The sequence below is a fragment of the Mauremys reevesii genome, linkage group 14 (assembly GCF_016161935.1).
Source record: "Mauremys reevesii isolate NIE-2019 linkage group 14, ASM1616193v1, whole genome shotgun sequence".
In the NCBI taxonomy this organism is placed as follows: Eukaryota; Metazoa; Chordata; order Testudines; family Geoemydidae; genus Mauremys; species Mauremys reevesii.
Genome location: NC_052636.1, coordinates 3,055,012 through 3,078,275, shown reverse-complemented (window position 1 = coordinate 3,078,275; position 23,264 = coordinate 3,055,012). Strand labels below are relative to the sequence as shown.

General features: G+C 49.5%; 1 pseudogene; it reads left to right on the top strand.

Annotated features, from left to right (window-relative positions):
- The window catches only part of LOC120381400, a 236,616-nt pseudogene that overhangs the window by 141,609 nt on the left and 71,743 nt on the right, over positions 1-23,264 (top strand).

The following is a 23,264-nucleotide window of genomic DNA, read 5'->3' as shown; positions in this document are numbered from 1 at the left end:
AACAACCTTTTATGTACTTGAAAACTGTGATCGTCCCCTCTGAGTCTTCCCCAGTTTTTTTCAATCTTCCCTCATAGGTCATGTTTTCTAGATCTTTAATCATGTTTGTTGCTCTTCTCTGGACTTTCTCTAATTTGCCCACATCTTTCTTGAAATGTGGCCCCCAGAACTGGACACACTACTCCAGTTGAGACCTAATCAGCGTGGAGTAGAGCAGAAGAATTTCTTCTCGTGTCTTGCTTACAATACTCCTGCTAATACTTCCCAAAATGATACTTGCTTTTTTGCAACACTGTTGACTCCTATTTAGCTTGTGATCCATTAGAACCCCCAGATCCCTTTCCACAGCGCTCCTTCCTAGGCAGTTATTTCCCATTTTGTATGTGTGCAACTGATTGATCCTTCCTGAGAGGTGTACTATGCATTTGTCCTTATTGAATTTCATCCTATTTACTTCAGACCATTTCTCCAGTTTGTCCAGATGATTTTGAATTTCAGTTCTATCCTCCAAAGTCCTTGCAACCCCTCCCAGCTTGGTATCACCCACAAACTTGATAAGTGTAACGGAGAGACTCTGCTGCTGGGAGGGTTTCACCCTGTGTCAGACGGCTATACCCTGGTGGGACGCCTGTACTGGGAGAAGGTCACTCTGTGCTTCACAGTGTGGCAGAACCTAGAATGTCCATTAGCAAGGGAAAATCCTGGGGGGAATCGACATGTGGAAAGGACAGAAACCCTGTCTGAATTCTCTCACATTGCCCTTCTCGCCCTGGCAGGCTACAGATTAATGTCCACATTTTGCTCCAGATCATCCCCTCCTCCCAGGGGGAAGAAAATGGCTGCAATGGAGCTGGCTCAGGTAAGGGATTCTCAGGGAGCTGGTGGTGGGTTCTGCTTGGAGGGAGAGAAGCAGTAAATGTATAGGAGGGTGGGAGCCAGTGATGAGCTGCCAAAATATTAACAACAGGTTCCCTTGTCCTCACCTCACAAGGGGGTCATGCCCCCAGGGTCGTGCCCCATCCAACCCCCATGCTCCTTGACACCCCCCGGGGACCCCTGACCCATCCCCCCATCCCCTGACTGCCCCCTGCTGCCCCATCAAACCCCTCCTCTCATTCTTGATGCCCCCCTGGAACCTCTGTCCCATCCAACCACCCCTTCTCTCTGTCCCTGACTGCCCCCCAGCACTTCATCCAACCCTTGCTCCTTCCTGACTGCCCCCCAGGACCCTTGCCCCCATTCAACCTCCTTGTACCCTGCCCTCTGACCGCCCCGACCCCTATCCAGCCCTCCACAAGCCACCGAACACCCCCTCCCTGTTCCCTAGCCCCTTACCACACTGCCTGGGGCCAGGACCGGGTCCGCTCTGCCAGGACCGCGACTGGGCCGCAGGACCCGACTCCCCGATCCGGGCTGGAGCCGCTCAGCCGGGACCGCGGCCAGCTCTGCCAGGACCACGACTGGTGTCACAGGACCCGACTCCCCGATCTGGGCTGGAGCCGCTCGGCCGGGACCGGTGCTGCAGGGCCCGTGCTGGGCCGGATCTGAGCCGCTCAGCCGGGATCAGCCCGAGCCAGGGGTGCTTGGCTGGGGCCAGGGGGAGCCGCTCAGGTGGAGCCGGACTGGGCCGCGCGCGCTGTCCCCCCCCCCAGCCCAGCTTACCTGCCTGCTGCTTGTTTCAGGCTTCCTGCAAACATTTGATTTGTGGGAAGCAGGGGAGGGGGAGGAGAAGGAGGGCGGAGCGTTCACAGGAGAGGGGGAGGCGAGCTGGGGTCGGGGGCCGGGTGGACAGCTGCCCGAGCCTTTGTTAAATTTAAAAGCTTTTTTAGAACCGCTTATCCTGGAAAAACCGGTTCTAAAAAGTCTTCTAAATTTAACAACTGGTTCATGCCACCCGGCTGGAGCTCACCACTGGTGGGAGCTGCTAGAGGTGGTGGGAGGCAGGAAATATCTCGGGTGGAGAAAGGAGGGGACAGGATGGACAAACCTGCTGAGACTTGTGTAATGTAGGGTGTGATGGGTTGTCACCCCAGGGTGCAGTCTGGGGGGCTTCTGGGAACCGCTGTGCCCTCTAACCCTCTAGTTGGGCTGGCCCTTCTCACACTGCTTTGCTGGAGATTCAGCCAGCCTCTCCAGGGCCTGTTATCACCCAACACGACAGCAGGTGGCGCCAGGCATCCAACTAAGCTACTTGAGTGCTTTACCTGAGCCACTCAAGGAGAGAGAGAAGACAACAGCCAATTTCCCGGCGATAAGTGTTAGCAAACAGATCAAAGCAGATTACTTAGCAAATAACCAAAAACTCAAACCAAGCCTAACATACTAGATGGATAGAATTTGAATTAGCAATTTCTCACCCTGACTGATGTTACAAGCAGTCCCCCAAGTTTCCATACACAAGGTAGAAATCCCTTTACCCTGGGACCAGCACTTCCCCCAGTTCAGTCTTTGTTCCTCAGGTGCTTCCAGGAGTTCTCTTGTGCAGGGAATGAGGCCAAGAGATGATGTCACACCCACCTTATGTAGCTTTTCCATATGGCGGGAACCCTTTTTTCTAAACTCAGTTCCCAGTCCAGTTTGTGGAAAAATACAGGTACCAAAATGAAGTTCATTGTCATGTGGTCTGGTCACATGTCTTTGTTGCTGAACCATCAGCACTGTCTGGCTTCTTCATTGTTGTACCTGAAAGGCTCGTTGTGGCTGTTACCCAGAGTAAGCACATTTGAAAGACAGATACAGAGTCAATATCCATAACTTCAGATACAAACATGATCCATGTACACAGGTAGGATAATCATATTCAGCAAATTATAACTTTTCCGATGACACCGCACATGACTCATCTTGTACAAAATGGCTCATGTCCTAATCATATTATAATCCTGCCACTATGCTGAATATGGACTGTAGTGTCAGATAGGGCCTAATTTCAAGGCACAGGAGTTGGGAATGGAACTTCCCGTCTTTGTGGAACAGGAAATAACCCTCCAGCCAGGGATGGGAAAACTTCCCAGACTCCCAATGCTGGAGCCTGAACCTACTGACACTTCATTAGTTACCCCCCACCCCCAGTCTTTGTGGCAACTGCAAACGTTATCGGTGATGATTTTACATTCTCTTCCAGGTCATTGATAAGAATGTTAAATAGCAGAGGGCCAAGATCCAATCCTTGTGGGAACCCCCTAGAAGGAAATCCACTCGGCCATGGTTCCCTATTTACAATCCCAGTTTTTAATCTATTTAATGTATGCCGTGTGTATTTTGTACCTTTCTAGTCAAAATATTGTGCTGAAGCAACTCATATGCCTACGTATATTACATCAGTACTATTAGCTGCAACCAAACTTTTGATCTCATCCAGTAAGGATATACAGTTAGTTTGATAGGATCTATTGTGTCTACACCTTTTTAATGGGTACTAATTATATTACCCTCCTTTCTTTATTAATGAAATCCAGTATCGGCTGCTCCATTCTCTTGCCCAGTATCGATTTCAGACCGACACACTTGTCATTAGCTGCGCTGCCTCTTTGATAGTTTTTAAATATTGGCACAGCATTAGTTTTATTCCAGTCTTCTGGAATTTCCCAAGTGTTCCAAGTCCTAATTAAAATCAACATTAACAGTCCACCACGCTCCTCCAGCAGGTCTTTCAAAACTCTAGTTATCTGGACTCACTAATTTAAACACATCTAACTTTTAATAGCTGCTGTTTAATGTCCTCGTGAGTTATTGTTGGAATGGAAAGACTGTCAGCGTCAACATCTTATGATATGAGTTACATCATCTGTTTTTCTCCAAATCCAGGAGAGAAATATTTATTGAACACTTTTATCTCTTCTGCATTATTTTGATGATTCTGCCATTTCCATCTAGTAATGTACACTACCATTGTTAGGATTAATTTTGTACTTTTAAAACTTCCTTCTTATTTTCATTGGTTGATCATTGATTTCTGATTGCTTCCCTTGCCAGCTTTCTACAATTCTGACTTTCTAACTTAGATTCTTTACTATTGACTTCCCCCTTTCTTCCATATGTTTTATTTGGAGAGTGTTGGGATTCCTACCAGAGAGCCACCAGTAGGGTCCAGAGACAGCCCCATTGCCTATATCTATCTCTGGCTAGTAGCTATGTGATAAATGTGAAGACCCTGCTTCCATCTGTCAGCTGGGAGACACAAAGGTTCTCTCTTTCCACCCTCTGATGCCTCCTGGATGCTCTAGGCAAGGTGGGGTGGGACTCTGTTAACATGTGCCTCCCGGAGCTTCCATTTCCCTGGTGCTGCTGTTCCGTGAATAGTGGGGTTGTGAGTGGGGCAGCAGGTACTGAGTGTTGGACTCTTGCTCTTTCAGGGGCCGGTGACCTTCGAGGAGGTGGCTGTGTATTTCACCAAGGAGGAATGGACTCTGCTGGACCCCACTCAGAGAGCCCTCTACAGGGATGTCATGCAGGAGAACTATGAGACGGTGACCTCGCTGGGTAAGGAGTCCTGTCCCCTGGGTTATTAGAAGCTGTGGGGTCTCTAAAGAACCTGAACAGTAATAACTTTATTCATCATCCAAGTTTGACAAGTTTCTTTGTCCCCCTTTTTTTCCTTCTCTCCCATACACTAGCAGGCAGCAGGGAGGGAGGAGGTAATGAGAGACGAGGAGGGAACAGAAGAAGCTCCCAAGGTGCCGGGAGGTGGTGCTAGCTGCCAGTAATGGGAAGAAGGAGAGGGGAGTGTGGAGGAAGGGCACCCAGGAAGTGGGCTGGGTGGGTCAGTGGGAGGGAGGAGAGGTTTGGGGATCTAGAGCTATGGGGGATCCCAGACCTTTAACCCTGAATCCCTACCCAAACCTCAGGTAAATCCCAGACTTCAGCATAACCACTCTCACAAAGCCTCAACTTAATATAAGGCCCTGAACTGTAGCAAACGTAGGCTACATTTACTAAAACTAAATAGACCACGGCTGGATCGATCTCAGAGCGTCAATCCCGGCTGTAGTGTCGACCTGCCCTGAATAACCCATTTATCTATGTTCACCTCCTTGCCCCTCCACGCATGTTCCAAGCTAATAAGCAATACTCTGATTATGACATCTTACCTCTAGCGAGTATGAAATTGCCCACAAGACGTGAGACTGTGTCATAGATCGTAAAATCAGGTCGGGGTCAAGAAGAGTGAGAGTTTGGAGAGAGTCTTGTCCCCCCTCTCCCCATCTGCAGCAGCCACAAGCTGTCTCCCTCCAGGCTCCTTGGATCTCTGAGCCTGTCCCTCCTGAGGCTGCGTGGCCCAGTTCTTGTTTCTGACCTTCTCCTTTTCCAGAAGAATTAGAGGCTGTTGCTCCTGAATGTTAGTGTGTAATTCCCCAGCCTTCTCCTCCCACTGGGGGAGTTTAATTCTCCCTCCCATTACACCAGAGTCACTAGATTTCCTAATTCCCCAAAATGTGCTTTTGCAATGTGACAGTTCTGGGGTAGCGAAGCCTTTGACCTGCCTCCATGGTCTGCTCAAGGAATGGCCCCTCAGGTATCAGGCCTGTAGCCAGCCCCTCTCTATGGGCAGGGACCCACATGCCTCTCCTTTTTGACCAGGGTGTGAGGATTGCAGCTTGTCCTCCACTGTGTTCACTGGACTAACGTCCAGTTCCTGTGCTTTGCTTTCATGTAGCTGTCATGGGGTGATATGGATGGGTCATTAAGGACTGTCTGGGAGTAACCTACATCAATGGAATACCCGACAGAGACAAGGGAATGACTGTTACCCAGGGCCGCCCAGAGGATTCAGGGGGCCTGGGGTCTTCGGCGGCGTGTCCCCCTTATCCGCTCTGACACCGCAGAGCATTTTCCCCGTGTCCCCCTTACCAGCTCTGATGCCGCAGAGCATTTACCCTGTGTCCCCTGTTCCCCCTCCTGTTTGACTCAGTTTATATAGTAATAGTCTCAGCGATACCTTTGCTTAACCAATCATTGTACTGAAATTTAATTAACCAATCCTAACACATTGAAACATAATTCTCTAACCAATTGTATCCCACTACCCTAATTAACTTACACCTAGCAAAATTAATTGTACAGCAGACAAAAACAATTAGAGAACCAGACTGATTAACATTGTAAAAGTGGTGGCCATAAAGATAAAACAATACAGAAATGAGGGTTTCACAACCACAAGCACTGAGAAGTGATTTCTTGCCAGACAGGCTGCTGTCAAACTAAGTTTTCTTTATCCATCTTAAGATCTGTTTCTTTATCTGGTGGTGATGGGCACTATCAGGACAGGATCATCTTCCTAACAGCCCAATAGCACCTTATTTCAGTGTGACTGGTTTGGGATGTGAGGATGTGACCCTTCGCTTCCCAGCTTATGGCTGCCCCTGCTGCTTAGCCAAAGGCCTTAGCCTAAGAACAAGGCCTCAGACGGTCACAGTAAGAGAAGGCCCTTACAAATACAGACAGTGATTTTGATTCTCTCTTTTCACACTCCTGTAAGTAGCTAAGTGATACAAAATACACCTAAGTTCTTAAACTATAGGCTTTACAGGCAGGCCTGAATATCTCTGTTCTAACAGTGGGTCTATCCCTTCCCCCATTCTGTGTCTGTCTTGTGTATTTAAATTGTAAATTCTTCAGGGCATGGGCCATCTACTATTCTCTGTTTGTACTTGTCCTAGCACAATGGGGACCCACTGTTAGTTGGTCCTTAGGCACTAAGGTAATGAATATGATTTATAATCATAATAACTCTCCTGCCACTTTGAGCCAAGGAAGCTGGCCTTGGGATGTTACTTCCTAAAAATGAGCTGGGGGTTAAAACCATGGACTATTCTTTGTGACAAGTATCCCACAAATTCCACTGACCTCCCTTGTTTTCTTTGCCTGCAGTAGGGTTTCCAGTTTCCAAACCTGATGTGATCTCCCAGCAGGAACGAGGAAGAGCCATGGGTCCCAGACCTCCAGGGCTCTGAGAAAGAAGTGCTTCAAACAGCTGCCTGCACAGGTGAGGACTTGGTTAAACCAACTCAACAACTGTGTGGGAATGCAGGAAACATTTGGGATGCCCTACAAAGACCCTGTGAGCTCTCCAAGTTCAGGATTGTTCCCTGCAGATGTGGAATCGTTACGGCAGATGTCACTCATGGCTTCCTCCTATTCTGACTGACAACTGGCAGCAGGTCCCTCCCAATCTCTCTTTCCCTGAGTGTTCTCATGAGATGCAGACCAAAACTGATCCCTTCCTCTCTCCTCTGGGGAAGGTTTTGGGGAAAATCAGCTCCTGATAGGTTTGATCTCTCCCCCACATATTTTGGATTGTTCATCCCTTTCCAATCCTCTCTCTGAGATTTTCTTTCTTTCCGGCAAAGGGAGTGACCTGTGTCTGGATTCTCTCTGTCTCCCATCAGGTGATGGGCTGGTGAGTCAGAATGAGGAGGAGAAACCCCATCAGGAAGATGCTGAGCAAGGAGAACCACCTGGGACATTATCAGGAAGATCCAAAGGGAATGTTTCCGGGAGTTATGCACTCCCAGAAAAAACAAAAGCCTGTGAGACTCAGGGGAGGCCAGAGGGAAACTTTAGTAGCCACTCAGACCTTATAACAAGTGACAGAATCAACTTGGAAGAGACACGCTACACATGCCATGAGTGTGGGAAAAGCTTCAATCGGAGCTCTGCCCTCATCTCACATCAGCAAATCCATACCGGAAAAGCGCCCCACACATGCTCAGAGTGCGGGAAAATCTTTAGTCAGCGCTCAGACCTTATCAGACATCAGAGAATCCACACAGGAGAGACGCCCTACACGTGCTCTGAGTGTGGGAAAAGCTTTGGGCAGAGCTCTCAACTTATCACACATCAGAGAATCCACACAGGAGAGGCGCCCTACACGTGCACTGAGTGTGGGAAAAGCTTTAGTCACAGGTCTGCCCTTATCAGACATCATAGAATCCACACAGGAGAGAAGCCCTACACATGCTCTGAGTGCGGGAAAATCTTTAGTCAGAGCTCAGACCTTATCAGACATCAGAGAATCCACACAGGAGAGACGCCCTACACATGCTCTGAGTGTGGGAAAAGCTTTAGTCAGAGGTCTACCCTGAACACACATTGTAGAATCCACACAAGAGAGACGCCCTACACATGCTCAGAGTGTGGAAAAAGCTTCAGGCGGCGCTCTCATCTTATCACACATCAGAGAATCCACACAGGAGAGAAGCCCTACACATGTTCTGAGTGTGGGAAAAGCTTCGGGCGGAGCTCTCAGCTTATCACACATCAGAGAATCCACACAGGACAGACGCTTTACACGTGCACTGAGTGTGGGAAAAGCTTTAGTCAGAGCTTTGTCCTTATCAGACATCGTAGAATCCACACAGGAGAGAAGCCCTACACATGCTCAGAGTGCGGGAAAGTCTTTAGTCAGAGCTCTCACCTTATCAGACATGAGAGAATCCACACAGGACAGACGCCTTACACGTGCACTGAGTGTGGGAAAAGCTTTAGTCAGAGCTCAGACATTATCAGACATCGTAGAATCCACACAGGAGCGAAGCCCTACACATGCTCTGAGTGTGGGAAAAGCTTCGGGCAGCGCTCTCACCTTATCACACATCAGAGAATCCACACAGGACAGACGCCCCACACGTGCTCTGAGTGTGGGAAAAGCTTTAGTCAGATCTCAAACCTTATCAGACATTGTAGAATCCACACAGGAGAGAAGCCCTACACATGCTCTGAGTGTGGGAAAAGCTTCAATCAGCTCTCAAACCTTATCAAACATAGGAAAATCCACATGGGTGAGAAACCCTATGGATGCTCTAAGTGTGGGAAATGTTTCTTTAATCGTTCAGACCTCATCTTACATCAGAGAATCCACACACGGGATAAGCCCTACACATGCTCTGAGTGTGGGAAAAGCTTCAATCATCGCTCAAACCTTATCAAACATAGGAAAATCCACATGAGAGAGAACTGTAATAAATCCTTTGACTAGGGTTGGCCAAAAAAAAATTTTTTTTAAATCACATTTGCTCATTCCCACATAGTGATTTTTGCACCATCTTCACTGTGGTGTCTCAGCTCCACCAGATCAGTTGCCTGCTTCTGCCTTTTGCAGCTCACCCTTCTTTGGGGTCAGTCCTGTGATCTTTTCTATCAGCTCCTTTCCTTTTGAGTCACAGGAGTGTGTGTCCCTCCTGCCAGGAATGTTCATCACCTCCAGGTGGGGGGAGAGAGGTTTGATCCCAACAAGCTACACTGAGGCAAAAACTACCTGTGCCTGACATCCACTAGGGCTGTACATGGCGTTGGCTGCTCAAGTTAGTGATCTTAATGTAAAAAATTGTAGTGCAGATGCAGCCCAGGTGCAGGGGTTGGCATTAGCTTTCCCCTTGACCTGACCTGAACTCCATCACTTTCCCTAGTCTAAACAAACCCTGAGCATCACGGTTATACTGTTCCCCCATTTCACAGCAATTGTTAGTCATCGAGTTCTCCCTTGGGGAACAAATTGTTTCATTCCCAGGTGTTCTGATGTTGCTGCAGGTTGTGCTGGGGAGCAGATATTTTTATGATCATTTTCCTCACTTAAACTATATTGAACTATAACAAAGAGCAGGAACAGGGCAGGGATAGGGAAAAAAAGTCATTTCACCCATTGTAACAACAGACGTAGTTAGGTAAGTCAGGGGATTCCCTTATTCCCCATCACCATCCTCCTTCAATCCATGCTAGAACCTAAGAATCCTTTTCCTTTCCCCCGTTGTGGGATGGGAGACTTCCAAAAGTGCTCCTGTGCTATAACATATGGCTAAACTCAGAGAATAAACCCCAATAGCCCCTGAGCTTTGCTTTTTGAATTCTGTGTTTCCGATTACTTCAAGCCGGGGCATTGTGATTATTTACCAGTTTCTCTAGCACTGTTCCTACCACTGTTTCTGTAACATATTTTGTTCTTTGTGGGACAGGGTTGTTATTCCTTTGCCTAACCCCAACCTCGAAGGCCAGGGTGTCTGTTTTCTCTGGCCCCTCCCCACAGACAAATCTGACATGGTTGCACCTGCCAGGAGAAAACAAAAAGCCCCACTGGTCACACACACAAAGCAGATAGACACACACAAGACACAGAAGAAACTGCACTATTTGAGCTATCAACATTTCCACTTTCCCACAGCATGTTAGTTCTGATGGTTGTTTTAATTTATTTTCTTGGAACCAGAAATGGGGAAAGAGACACTGGAGTCAGTGGAATTACAGCAGGGAGGGATAAGTCTCATGATTTATCACTAACCAAAGGCTTTGTGAACAGAGCGATAATGTTACTGAATGGTCTGGCTAACCCTGCAGTTAGAAACAATTAGCTCTACAGGTGGTAAATTTACAGAGGCTCTGCTGCTGATTATGAAATAAAAGCACATTGCCTTTAAACAGCTGCTACTTCAGTGCCTCTGGAAGTACAGAAAACAATGATCTGTGTTAAAGAAAAGTTGCCATTTCTCAGAGCCCCAATTTCTATTGTATGTGTACAGGAAGGTTTGAATGTGTAGCAGGTAGTTTGGTCAAGCTTAGCTATTTTATGTGTGTAACAGGCTCCTGCCCACCTCCAGCAGAGGTTTCAGTCACATACGATGACAACTTACCGAATGTCACACAAATTAGTCCATCCCTCCCCATATTCAGTCTCTGACCAGAATGTTCGAATGAGGCAGAGAACTGGGAAAGTATCACAGTAGGAATACATTAACGAGTGGGATTAATCAGAGCTGGGCTGCAGACAGAGCCTGTTCTATAGCTGGTGAAGTGACAGGGGAACACTCCCGCTAGTGCTGGCTCTGAAATAACAGCAGGAGCAGATCGAAGAGAATGAGCTCATGTGGGAGCTATGGGCAGCTGCCCTGTCAGTGCATCACTCACCTGGCAGGTGCTACACAAAACACAGCACTTCCCCCCCCCCCACTGCCACCAATTCATTATACTGTCCATGGGGCTGTTTGTCCTGCAGGACTTTGATCTCTCCGGGTGGTCCATGGTGATTCATAACAGAGCCATTAGGGGAGCAGGAGTCATCCCAATGGAAATCACTTCTTTCTCAGTGTTACCTTCTTAGCCCTGGCTTTGGAGGTGACATTAGCCTTATCCTGTCTTGATTTTAGGTAGGATTTTGATCATCTTCTGGGGCTTGGCAGCTTAGAACTTTTGAGGGCTTTTCTCTGCCTTTTTGGTCCCCGCTGCAGTCAGTACATTCTAGACATGGGCATGGTGACCTCCCTGGGGATCTTGACAGCTTTAGCCAGCTTCTTGGTGGCTATTTTCCTGCTCACAGCCACTGTCTTCTTCTCATGCCTTGTCCTGGGGGCCCAGCCGTTGGCTGAATGTGAAGGAGCCAAAGTGCTGGTGACTTTAGCCCACACCAAGTTGCCTTTGCTCGTCAGACTCCTGAACCCCAACTGGATGTGGTTCTTGTTCTTCTGCACAGCACAGCCCTGGAGAAGAGGGATCTGCAAATGTACATTCATATGATCCCTTTGTTTAATTGATGAAAACATAAACTAGACACTTAGAGAATTTGATCTGATTTCAGCTAATGGACAGGTTTGCTAGGTTTTTATGCATTTGGACAGCGAAATGTTGAGTGTTCACATTCATTTCAAGCATCCTCGTATGGTGGAGCTCCTGAACATAATGGAGAATGGTTTTTGTAAAGGAAAATCATGCCTCACGAATCTACTATAATTCTTTGAGGGAGTCAACAAGCATGTGGATAAAGGTGATCCCGTGGATATAGTATACTTAGATTTCCAGAAAACCTTTGACAAGGTCTCTCCCCAAAGGCTCTGAAGCAAAATGGGATAAGATGGAAGGTCCTCTCTGGGATAGGTAACTGATCCAAAGGCAAGAAAGAAAGGGTCTGATTTTCAGAATGGAGAGAGGTAAATGGTGGTGTCCCCCTGGGGTCTGTACTGGGACCAGCACTGTTCAACATACTCCTGAGTGATCTGGAAAAAGGGGTAAACAGTGAGGTGGCAACATTTGCAGATGAAACAAACCAACTCATGTTATTTACGTCCAAAAGAGAGTGCAAAGTGTGACAAAGGGATGTCACCAAACTGAGTGACTGGGCAGCAAAAAGGCAGATGAAATTCAATGTGGATCAGTGCAAAGTAATGCACATGGGAAAACATGATCCCAATTCTACATCTAAACTGATGGGGTCTAAATTAGCTCTTACAACTTAAGAAAGAGATCTTGGAGTCACTGTGGATACTTCTCTGAAAACATCTACTCAATATGCATCGGCAGTCAAAACAGCGAACAAAATGTTGGGAAGTCCTTAGGAAAGGGATGGCTAACAAGACAGAAATATAATATTGCCTGTCTATATATCTGTGGTCTGCCCACATCTTGAATACTGGAGCTGGACACCCATCTCAAAAAGATATATCGGAATTGGGAAAGGCACAGAAAAGGGCAACCAAAATGATTGGGGTATGGAACAGCTTCCATGTGAGGTGAGATTACTAAGACTGAGGGGAGTTTTCAGCTTGGAAAAGAGATGACTAAGGAGGGGCTAGGATAGAGGTCTATAAAATGATGACGGGTTTGGAGAAAGTAAATAAGGAAGTATCAGAGGGGTAGCCGTGTTAGTCTGGATCTGTAAGGAAGTGCTATTTACTCCTTCTCATAACACAAGAACTGGGGTCACCTGATGAAAGGAATAGACAGCAGGTTTAAAACAAACCAAAGGAAGTATTTCTTCACCCAACACACAGTCAACCTGGGGAAACGTTGCCAGAGGATGTTGTGAGGGCCAAGACTATAACAGGGTCCACCAAAGAACTAGATAAGTTGATGGCGGACAGGTCCATCATTGACTATTAGCCAGGATGGGCAGGGATAGAAAACCATGCTCTTGAAGTGTCCCTGGCCTCTGTTTGCCGGAAGCTGGGAATGAGCGACAGGGGATGGATCGCTTGATGATTCCCTTTTCTGTCGATTCCCTCGTGGGCACCTGGCATTGGCCACTGTGGGAGGACAGGATTCTGGGCTGGCTGGACCATTGGTCTGATCCAGTATGGCTGTTCTTATGAACAATAGAGGGCAGTCTCCACCAGCAATATTTATATTTGGTGCGCTGAAAGGGCTAACTTTCCAAAGCTGACCCAAAGGTTTAGTAAAAGTGTTTTGGAGAAAAACACTAAACAGAACAATGCGAATGAAAACTGGGAGGTATTGTTTAAGGAGCTTGTTAGATGGGGCATTAGCCACATTGCCTAATTAGCTGAGCTTGCAATGGCCTTCCACTCAACTCGTTGACATTTTTCCGTCTGCAAATGTGGTACCCATTTTAAAACCTAGATCCAATCAATTACAACATGTCCGGGAAGATTCTAGGCATCAATGATCTGATCATTGGGTTGATGGCGGTAAACAAGAGCTTCCCATAAGGCTCCCTCCCTCCCTCTTCCCAAGAGCCACCCTCATCCTCTCTCCCCTTTCTGCTCCCGCATCCTCTGCAAACTTTCGAAGACAGATGCCTCGTGATGGCCTTTGCTCGTGGGGATGTTGCCTCTTGGTCAGGGTTTCGGCCCTTTTGGGGGGAAGGATGCAGCAGATGGCGGGGGAGCCCAGGGCCTCCCATGGGTTCTGACCCAGGCCATTCTGAGGGCAACACTTCTTACCACCCCGCTATTGTCCCAAGTTCACAGTTTATCACAGGAAGCTCTGAAGGGTGTCAACTCACTGCTTGGTACCTCTTCTCAGCCGGGTGTGGCATGGCAGCTCTCTCCTTGGGGTGGCAGCTGCCTCTGTTATTCTGACAGATCCAGGTTGGTAACGCAGTGGTGGGCGGGATTGAACCGGGGACCTCTGGAGCTTAGTGTGTGGGCCTCTACAGCATGAACTAAAAGCCACCTGGCTGTTAGCGAGGGCTGTATAGAAGACATGTTTTATTGCTCCCTCTAAGTGATCTCGGTGCCACTAGCTGGGACACCCCACCACACCCTGGAGGTGTGTGGGTTACGTACTTCCCCTAGCTGAGGAAGCGCATCCTGAGCTTCGGAGAGTTTCCAGCTGTAATCCTGGACGACCGCTGTAACAATGCGACCGCTGGCAGGACACTGCTGAGAGTATCAATTCAGGACAAATGGCTTGGAACAGGGCAGTCACAGCCCGAGGCTGGGTGCCCTTTACTATTAAAGCACATCACACCAGCCATGCAGAGAGGACTTTGGTTTTACCCCACTGGCCAATCGGACATCATACAAGCAATTCCCTCAGCTATTCCAGTTACCTTGTATCACCACCAGCACCACTCCTCATGGGGATGAATGGTTATGAAAACCAATACCCCAGTAGAAGAAAAAGGTTCTCTCAAAGGACCAAGCCCCAGATGCAGATCAATAGACGAGTCAGGTCTTACCCACAAATCACGCTTTTGCAAATCTTTTAGCGTTGTTATGGAAAAATTGATCCATGTGTTGTGTTTTCAGTCAGATCAGCCTGAGGCCTTTTTTATTGATTAGAAGCACGCAGGGGAGAACCGTTATGGAAACGGCCTCCTCGAAGCTGGTTACAGACAGCCTTATAAAGCTTAAAACCACAATCGTAATATGCAAGTTACACACATCATTTCCTTATTTTGCTAAAAAAATATTGCAAAGTTAATGCTGATTGGAGCAGGAGTAAATTTCGTCTATATTAGGCTTTTCCTGTTATTACTTATCTGTTCTATGCGGTTACGTGTTGACAGAAGGGGATATTATAAAATTGTTTTTCAGTCGGGGACTGTTAGGACTTTCCACTGTCTCCTCCATGGCCCCCTACTTGGCTTGTCTGTCTGGCCCTGGCAGCTTGACATGAGGCCTGGGCCTACAAAGCCTTGGATAACACTGGATTTTCCCTTACAACATCTAAAATATAAAGGTTTATTCATAAAAAGAAAGAAATATAGATGAGAGTTAAAATTGTTAAAGGAATTAATTACACACAGTAATGGCAAAGTTCTTGGTTCAGGCTTGTAACAGTGATGGAATAAACTGCAGGTTCACATCAAGTCTCTGGAACATCCCCCGCTGGGATGGGTCAGTCAGTCCTTTGTATAGAGCTTCAGTTTGTAGCAAAGTCCCTCCAGAGACATGAAGCAGGACTGAAAATAAGATGGAGACGAGGCATCAGCCTTTTATAGCCTCTTGCCATGTGGTCTTTGCTTTCTTTGTCCCAAGGACACTCTATCCAGCACGTGGCACAGAAAAACCTTAGAGTTCTCTCCATAGGCAGGTCCCTGCACACATTGCTGAGTCACAAGGCGTATCTGCCTTCTCTCAATGGGGCGATTGTAGAGCTGATGGTCCTTAATGGGCCATTAAGCAGGCGAGGCAGAACTGACACCAACTTATCTGGGGTGTTCCCCAGAAGCAGAGCACAAGTTTGAAATACAGGCAGCATAGAGCCAATATTCATAACATCAACTACAAAAATGATACACATCTAGAGATGGCATCATTATAATCAGCCAATCAGAACCTCTCCATAGACCCCTTACACGACAACCTTTCTACAATATTGGCTGCAAATATAGATCGGTGGTCGCAATGGTGATCTATACAGTTACAGATTATGTCTATAACGTCATAGGAGGTGACATGGCATCAGCGAGACTGATACTGGAATACTGCCTTCAATTTTGGTGTCCTCATTTGAAAAAGATGTTGTGAAATTGGAGCTGGGGCAGCAAAGAGCCACCAAAGGTTCTGAGGGTTGGAGAAAAATGCCTTCTAGTGAGCTATTGAAAGAGCTCAACCTGTTTAGCTTCTCAAAAGAAGATTGAAAGGCGACTTCATTGAAACGTTGAAGTGCCTTAATGGAGAGAAAAGATTGGGTATTAAAGGGCTCTTTAATCTAGCAAAGAAAGGAATAACAAGACCTAATGGCTGGAAGATAAAAAGAGACAAATTCGTATTACAACTAAGGCACAAATATTCAACACCGAGGATAATTCACCACAAGAACAAGCTACCAAGGAAAGTGGTGGATTCTCCATCTCTTGATGTCATTTCATGAAGACTAGATGCCTTTCTGGAATGTGTTTGCCCCAAAAGTAGCTCTTGTGTCATACAGGAGGCCTGTGATATGCATGGGGTCAGATTAGATGCTCTAATGGTCTCTTCTGGCCGTAAAGTCGACTAATTTCTAAAAAACTGAGTGCAGCATTGGGAGCAGCGTCTGATGTTTCCCTGTCTAGCCGGCTTGCTGCCTAGAACGAACGCTCCTTGAGTGGGGTGATCCCCAGGGAGTAGCTCAAACCTGCAAAGTGCCTGGCCAGGGGCAGGACATTAGCACTGCAAGGGAGGGGTGTGGCAGTGACATCACAAAGGCCTTTTGCAGGACCTCAGCCTATTGGTCAAAGGTGATGGGGAGGTGGTGACCTCACAGAGAGATGCTGACATCAGCCAGGCAGGACAGGGGCGAGGGGCCAGGGAAACCTCAGAGACCCCTGTGGCTTTGCTTCAGCAAGTCTCCTTCTCCAGGTCTCTCTTTGAGGATTGAGAGAGTATTCGGGTTCACGGACGTGAGCGCCAGGAGGAACCTCTTTTGAGTTTTCTCCTTCCCTTTTAGTGATTTTACTAGAAAACAGCCGTCCCTGTTTAGAAGGTAAGAGCCTCCTGGAGGTTTGAAACCTGTTCAGTCTGATCCATCTGTTGCAGGGGAGTGCTCTGCAGTTCCCACTGTGGGAGGTCCACCCAAAAATGTTGGGCTAAAATAGAGCTCGGGCAGTGATCCCACCAGTGACCTGGACCATCCTTTGGGCTCTCTGGTGAGAACCCTCAGCCTCCCGTCCTCAGTCTCTACCCTGATTGGCTGAGCAGGGGGTTATTGACAGGGAGGAGACTCAGATCCTTGTTGGTCTTTTTTAAGACCAAGGAAATAAGTCAGAACCAGTTCTATGTTTGATGAATTTTGTTGCTTCTCTGCATTAATGGTCTCTGAGCAGTTCATGATTCTCTCTGACATTGCAGTTCTCCTCAAATACTTGCTGAATAATTCCTGTGCACTGTTGTTGGTCTGGAGCTCATCACAGAGCACTTTATTCAGGTCATTCAATGTCTGAAATTCAAGATCTGATGGTTAGTTTGTAAAAGCAGCAAAGAGTCCTGTGACACCTTATAGACTAGCAGATGTTTTGGAGCATGAGCTTTCATGCGTGAATACCCACTTCGTCGGATGCATGCAGTGGAAATTTCCAGGGGCAGGTATATTGAAAATCAGGGCTCTTGGGTCCTATTCCCAACTCTGCCACTGACTGGCTGTGTGACCTCAGACAAGTCAATTCTCCTTTCTCAGCCTTAGCTTCTCCCTCTTTCGAGTAGGGATAATAATGATCCGCTCCTGACTACCTCCCGGTGGGTGGAGGCAGGGTCAGCTCTCGGTTTTTTGCCGCCCCAAGGAAACAAATTTGGCTGCCCCCACCCCAGCCCTGGGCTCCCCCCACAACCCTTGCTGCCCGAGCCCTGGGCTCTGCCCCCTCCACCTGCACCCCCCTGCTGCCCCAGCCCTGGGCTCTGCCCCCCTGCCGCCCCAGCCCTGGGCTCTGCCCCCCACACCTGCACCCCCCTGCTGCCCCAGCCCTGGGCCTCCCCACCCGAACCCCCTGCCGCCACCGCCCTGGGCTCTGCCCCACCCGCACCCCTGCTGCCCCAGCCCTGGGCTCTCCTCCACACACACCCCATGCTGCCCCAGCTCTGGGCTCCCCCTTCCCCACCAGTGCTCTCCCACCCACACACCCTCTGCTGCCCCAGCCCTGGGCTCCCCCCACACCTGCACCCTCCTTCCGCCCCAGCCCTGGGTCACTGGTAACTCGCTCCCAGGATGGGTCATTCAGCAGGAATTTTGGATGTGCACAGAACACAGACAGGACTGGTTCCCGCATGGTTACAGAACTGCAGTAAAGTGGAACAATTTTCAGCTTGTGTGATTGGAGGAGATCTGGATGCATATTATAAGACTGTCCTCCATACATGAGGAAAAGTTGAGGTGCCTTTATTATTCTTTGTTTCTATGGGGAATTTGCCAGTGCAATATCACTGTCTTCCTTTTAAACAAACAAAACTAGAAAAAAAATGGCAATGGCTGTTGAAAATAGCAATTCCAGTCCTAAAAACCACTGGGAAGCATTTCTTGCTCAATTTTATCTAGTAGGATGCCCCTGGAACAATGGGATAGAGAAACCTGCATCACTGAAAGTGCAGCCATGGAGACACCACACAGCAGCCTTGCCTAGCAGGGGCAGGGGGGTGAGAAGCGACATCATCCGAGCTCCCTGCATCCAGGTCACTTTCCTCAGCTGGGCTGCGTAACCACACACCCCTCTTTTGAAAAGCACGTTGCTGCCACTTGAATGCTGGGATAGCTGCCCATAATTCATCACTCCCAACAGCGCTGCAAATGCTGCAAATGTGGCCACACTGCAGCGCTGGTAGCTGTGAGTGTGGCCACACACCAGCGCTGTCCCTGCACAGCTGGACGACCAGCGCTGCAACTACCAACGCTGCAGATTTGTAAGTGTAGCCATACCCTTTGCTCCATGAGCCCACGTCAGATGACCCAGGCCAGCCATGCTGCCATCTTTATCCCAGGAGAGATGGACTCTAAGGGTACGTCTCCATTGCCATGTCAGCCCAGATGTGGCTCGCTGTGCTCAAAGCAGCACCCTGGAAGCCCCATATTCACCACCCTCATATAATGATGATACGGTTTGTACAAAGTCTGCCTGGTGAGGTATCGTTTCAAAAGTCTTGGTCTGTTGAACATTACTATTGTGTTGGATTGTGTGTGTAGCATTGGCTGGGAAGATTTGCTCTGTGTGTGTTACTGAGATGAGGTTGGGAAATGCCCACCACCAGCCTTTCAGGTGTGACAATGGAGGAGCCAGACTCGCTGCTGGCCCATTAAAGGGATCCACACTCCCAAGGACTATCCCAGGAACCGTGTACAATGCAGACTTTTCCGAGATAGCACAGCGACAATGGACACTGCTTGACTCACATCATAGCAAAGGTACTTCCTAGCCAGTTGGAAGAAACTATGACGGGGGGGGGGGGGTAGAGACATTATGAATTGGCCTATCTCCCCCACAACTCAACAGCTGGAAACACACCTGGATGACAAAACTGATTCAGAAATCAGAAGAGAATAATAATAGTACATTCAAACCAAAGTCCCCAAACAGACTAGTAGTGGTTTCTCAGCAGAAAATTTTCAGTTTGGGGAATTTTGTTTTCCCAGTCAGACTTTGCCAAGGAAAGCAGAGACAAAATGGTTGAGTTGCCTCCTTCAGAACAGCTTGGCCTAGACACTAGCTCTGGTTCACTGTTGTGGCCTTGCTCAGGTTGAGGGTATTTTAATTATTTGGGGAGGTCCCAGGGTGTTTGGGGGAGATTATGAGGCTGTTCCCTTTTGAGATAAAAACTAAGAAATGCCGGACTAGAGAATTTTTTTAGAAATCTGGGATTTAGACATTTTATTTGAAGCAAGGGGGGGGAGGCAGCTGAGATTCTGAAAAGGATTTTGTTTGCAAGAAGCAACATTGTTTGACCTGTCATTGTACCGAAGGGGGAGATGGTTGTCTATAAAGGGGAGTGAAGACTAAATGCATCCAATGAGGAGGGGATTTGAACCCTGCGTGCAGAGCACAATGGATTAGCAGTTCATCACCTTAACCACTTGGCCACCTCATCTGAGCTGCTAAGAGAGGGACAGGAGGAGAAATCTAAGGCCGACAGAGATAGGGACACTAAGGAGTTTTTAAATACTAAGTGTAAGCAGGGGCTGAATGAGCTCCCCCCTCACATCTAGTGAGGAGCTGGGGGAAGACTTCAGGAACAGGCCATGTTTGCATAGACACCCCTACTCTGCCTAGCTATGCAGCATGATGGGGCCGCTTCCCCAAAATGACCAGTTTGGGAGGGTGGTGGGTTGCAAATCACTTTAGGAGTGAGTGGAATGAAATGTTATTCTCCTTCCTGTACGAGTGAAGGGCAGCGGAACGTACCTAGTCCGTCCTGACGGAGGGGTGGGTGGGTGAGGAATCGCTTTCATTGGACTGCAGAGAAGTGATTGAGGACGTCACCCTAACCCAGTGGTCCCCAAACATTTCACACTGCGCCCTCGTATCCATGGCTGTGGCCCCTAGGAAGCCGCAGTCAAGAACCGGGCTGGGAGGGGCCGTTGCTTGCTGGGGAGAGGGGTGCGGACAGGGTCAGGGGTCGTGGCGGGGCTGGGAGCCGGGGCCCTGGCTGTGGGTGGGGTTGGGGAAGAGCTGGGACAGAGTGGGGCTGAGTGGGGCTCCCTCCCTGCCCTCCATGGGGGCTGGCTCAGGCCCTGAGGTGCCCCCATCAATCTTCCTCTGTGTCCCCCTAGGAGTCACGCCCCACATTTTGGGGACCACTGACCCCTACTCGCTAAGCAGGGGCTGGTGATGCCCAAGTCCAGGGAAAGGGAGAACAAGTGCGGGGGCCCCAGCACCGGAACCATGACCCCCCCACTTCTGAGTGTGGCTCCGCCCCCTTCCACACCTTCCACCCACGGCCCCACCCACTGTCACCTCTGTTCCACCCCTTCCCCCACTGGCCCCACCCGGTCACTCCTTTACCCAGCCCCGCTGCGGCCCCGAGACCAGAGAAGCTCTGTGCCCCTGCTGCAGCCCCGGGCCTTAGCAGGGAGTGGGAGCTCCTCCAGCCCTGGGGCTGACATGGGGGAGACTTTCCCAGCGGGTCCCAATTTGGCCAGGGCCCCTAGTCATGGGCCCCACTGTCCCCTTGGCAACGCAAGGTTTGGGGAGGCTGAGCCCCCCCCCCGAGCCTCCATTACGAGCCGCCCAGGCTACCTCTGCTCAGTGGGTGGCCAGTCTCCCTGTGTCTCTGCTGTTTGTGCTGGGGAGCCCGGCCGGCCTTAGGGGTGGGGCCCCCGGCAGCCGCCCAGGGCTCCAGGGGGTCAAAGGGCACCGTGTGGCCGTGCAAAGGTGCTCACTGCTCTCCCCTGCCCCAATGCTCCTCCATGGCCCCACAGAGGCTGGGGGGAGCGAGGAGCAGCACTATGTGCTCCATGCGTCCTGGTCACTTTCCCCACCTGGGCTGGGCTGTGAGGGGAGCATCAGAAGCTGCTGCTCTCTGCCCTCCCCTGACGCAGCCCGGCTGAGGAACGTGACCTGGATGCAGGGAGCTCGGATGATGTCCCTTCTCGCCCCCCTGCCCCTGCTAGGCAAGGCTGCTGTGTGGTGTCTCCATGGCTGCACTTTCAGTGATGCAGGTTTCTCGATCCCATTGTTCCCTGGGCATCCTACTAGATTGCCAGCTGCTTTTCAACTGCAGTGTGGAGACTGTGTGTGTGTGGGGAGAGACAGTGTGTGTGTTGTGGAAGAGTGAGTGTGTTGAGCTAGGTAGGAGCGGATCATTATTATCCCTACTCGAAAGAGAGAGAAGCTCAGGCTGAGAAAGGAGAATTGACTTCTCTTAAGTCACACAGGCAGTCAGTGGCAGAGTTGGGAATAGAACCCAAGAGCCCTGATTTTCTAACTAACCATCGGATCTTGAATTTCAGACATTGAATGACCTGAATAAAGTGCTCTCAGATGAGCTCCAGACCAACAACAGTGGACACGAATTATTCAGCAAGTATTTGAGGAGAACTGCAACATTTGAGAGAATCATGAACTGCTCAGAGACCATTAATGCAGAGAAGCAGCAAAATCCATCAAACATAGAACTGGTTCTGACTTATTTCCTTGGTCTTAAAAGAGACCAACAAGGATCTGAGTCTCCTCCCTGTCAATAACCCCCTGCTCAGCCAATCAGGATAGAGACTGAGGCTGAGGGTTCTCACCAGAGAGCCCAAAGGATGGCCCAGGTCACTGCTGGGGATCGCTGCCCGAGCACTATTTCAGCCCCACATTTTTGAGTGGAGCTCACAATGGGAGCTGCAGAGCACTCCCCAACACACACACACACACTCACGCACACCCCTCCTGGTGTTGGGAGGAACAGGAGAAAGGACAAAAGAAGCAAGAGACGAAGAGAAAGGAGGGACGAAGGAAAGGTGAAACAAAAGGACAAACCCCAATGTCCCCAGTGATTCTAAGGGACAAAATCCCAGGTGTGGAATAAAATTCTGCCTCCTTAAGCTCGTGTTTTCCATGCCTAGAATTCAACTGTCACCAGATGGATCAGACTGAACAGGTTTCAAACCTCCAGGAGGCTCTTACCTTCTAAACAGGGACGGCTGTTTTCTAGTAAAATCACTGAAAGGGAAGGAGAAAACTCGGAAGAGGTTCCTCCTGGTGCTCACGTCCGTGAACCCGAATACACTCTCAGTCCTCAGAGAGAGACCTGGAGAAGGAGACTTGTTGGAGCAAAGCCACAGGGGTCTCTGAGGTTTCCCTGGCCCCTCGCCCCTGTCCTGCCTGGCTGATGTCAGCATCTCTCTGTGAGGTCACCACCTCCCCACCGCCTTGGACCAATAGGCTGAGGTCCTGCAAAAGGCCTTTGTGATGTCACTGCCTCACCCCTCCCTTGCTGGGCTAATGTCCTGCCCCTGGCCAGGCACTTTGCAGGTTTGAGCTACTCCCTGGGGATCACCCCACTCAAGGAGCGTTCGTTCTAGGCAGCAAGCCGGCTAGACAGGGAAACAGCAGACGCTGCTCCCAATGCTACACTCAGTTTTTCAGAAATTATGGCCAGAAGAGACCATTAGAAAATCTAATCATAGAATCATAGAATATCAGGGTTGGAAGGGACTTCAGGAGGTCATCTACTCCAACCTACTGCTCAAAGCAGGAACAATCCCCAACTAAATCATCCCAGCCAGGGCTTTGTCAAGCCTGATCTTAAAAACCTCTAAGGAAGGAGATTCCACCACCTCCCTAGGCAGGGGTGGCTCTAGGCACCAGCAAAACAAGCTGGTGCCTAGGGCGGCAAAAATGTAGGGGCGTCCCCTGCGGTCGGGGGTGGGGGCAGCAGGCTGGGCCGGTGAACCTGCCGCAGTCATGCCTGCGGGAGGTGCATCGGAGCCCCGGGATGACTGGACCTGCCGCAGGCATGACTGCGGAGGGGGCGCTCGTCCTGCAGCTCGGCTGGATCTCCCGCAGGCATGACTGCGGCAGCTCAAGCGGAGCCGCCGGACCCGCGAACCGTCCGCAGCTGCGGGAGGTCCAGCCGAGCCGCGCGGGACCAGCGGTCCCTCTGCAGTCATGCCCACGGGAGGTCCGCTGCTCCCGCGGCTCCGGGGCACCT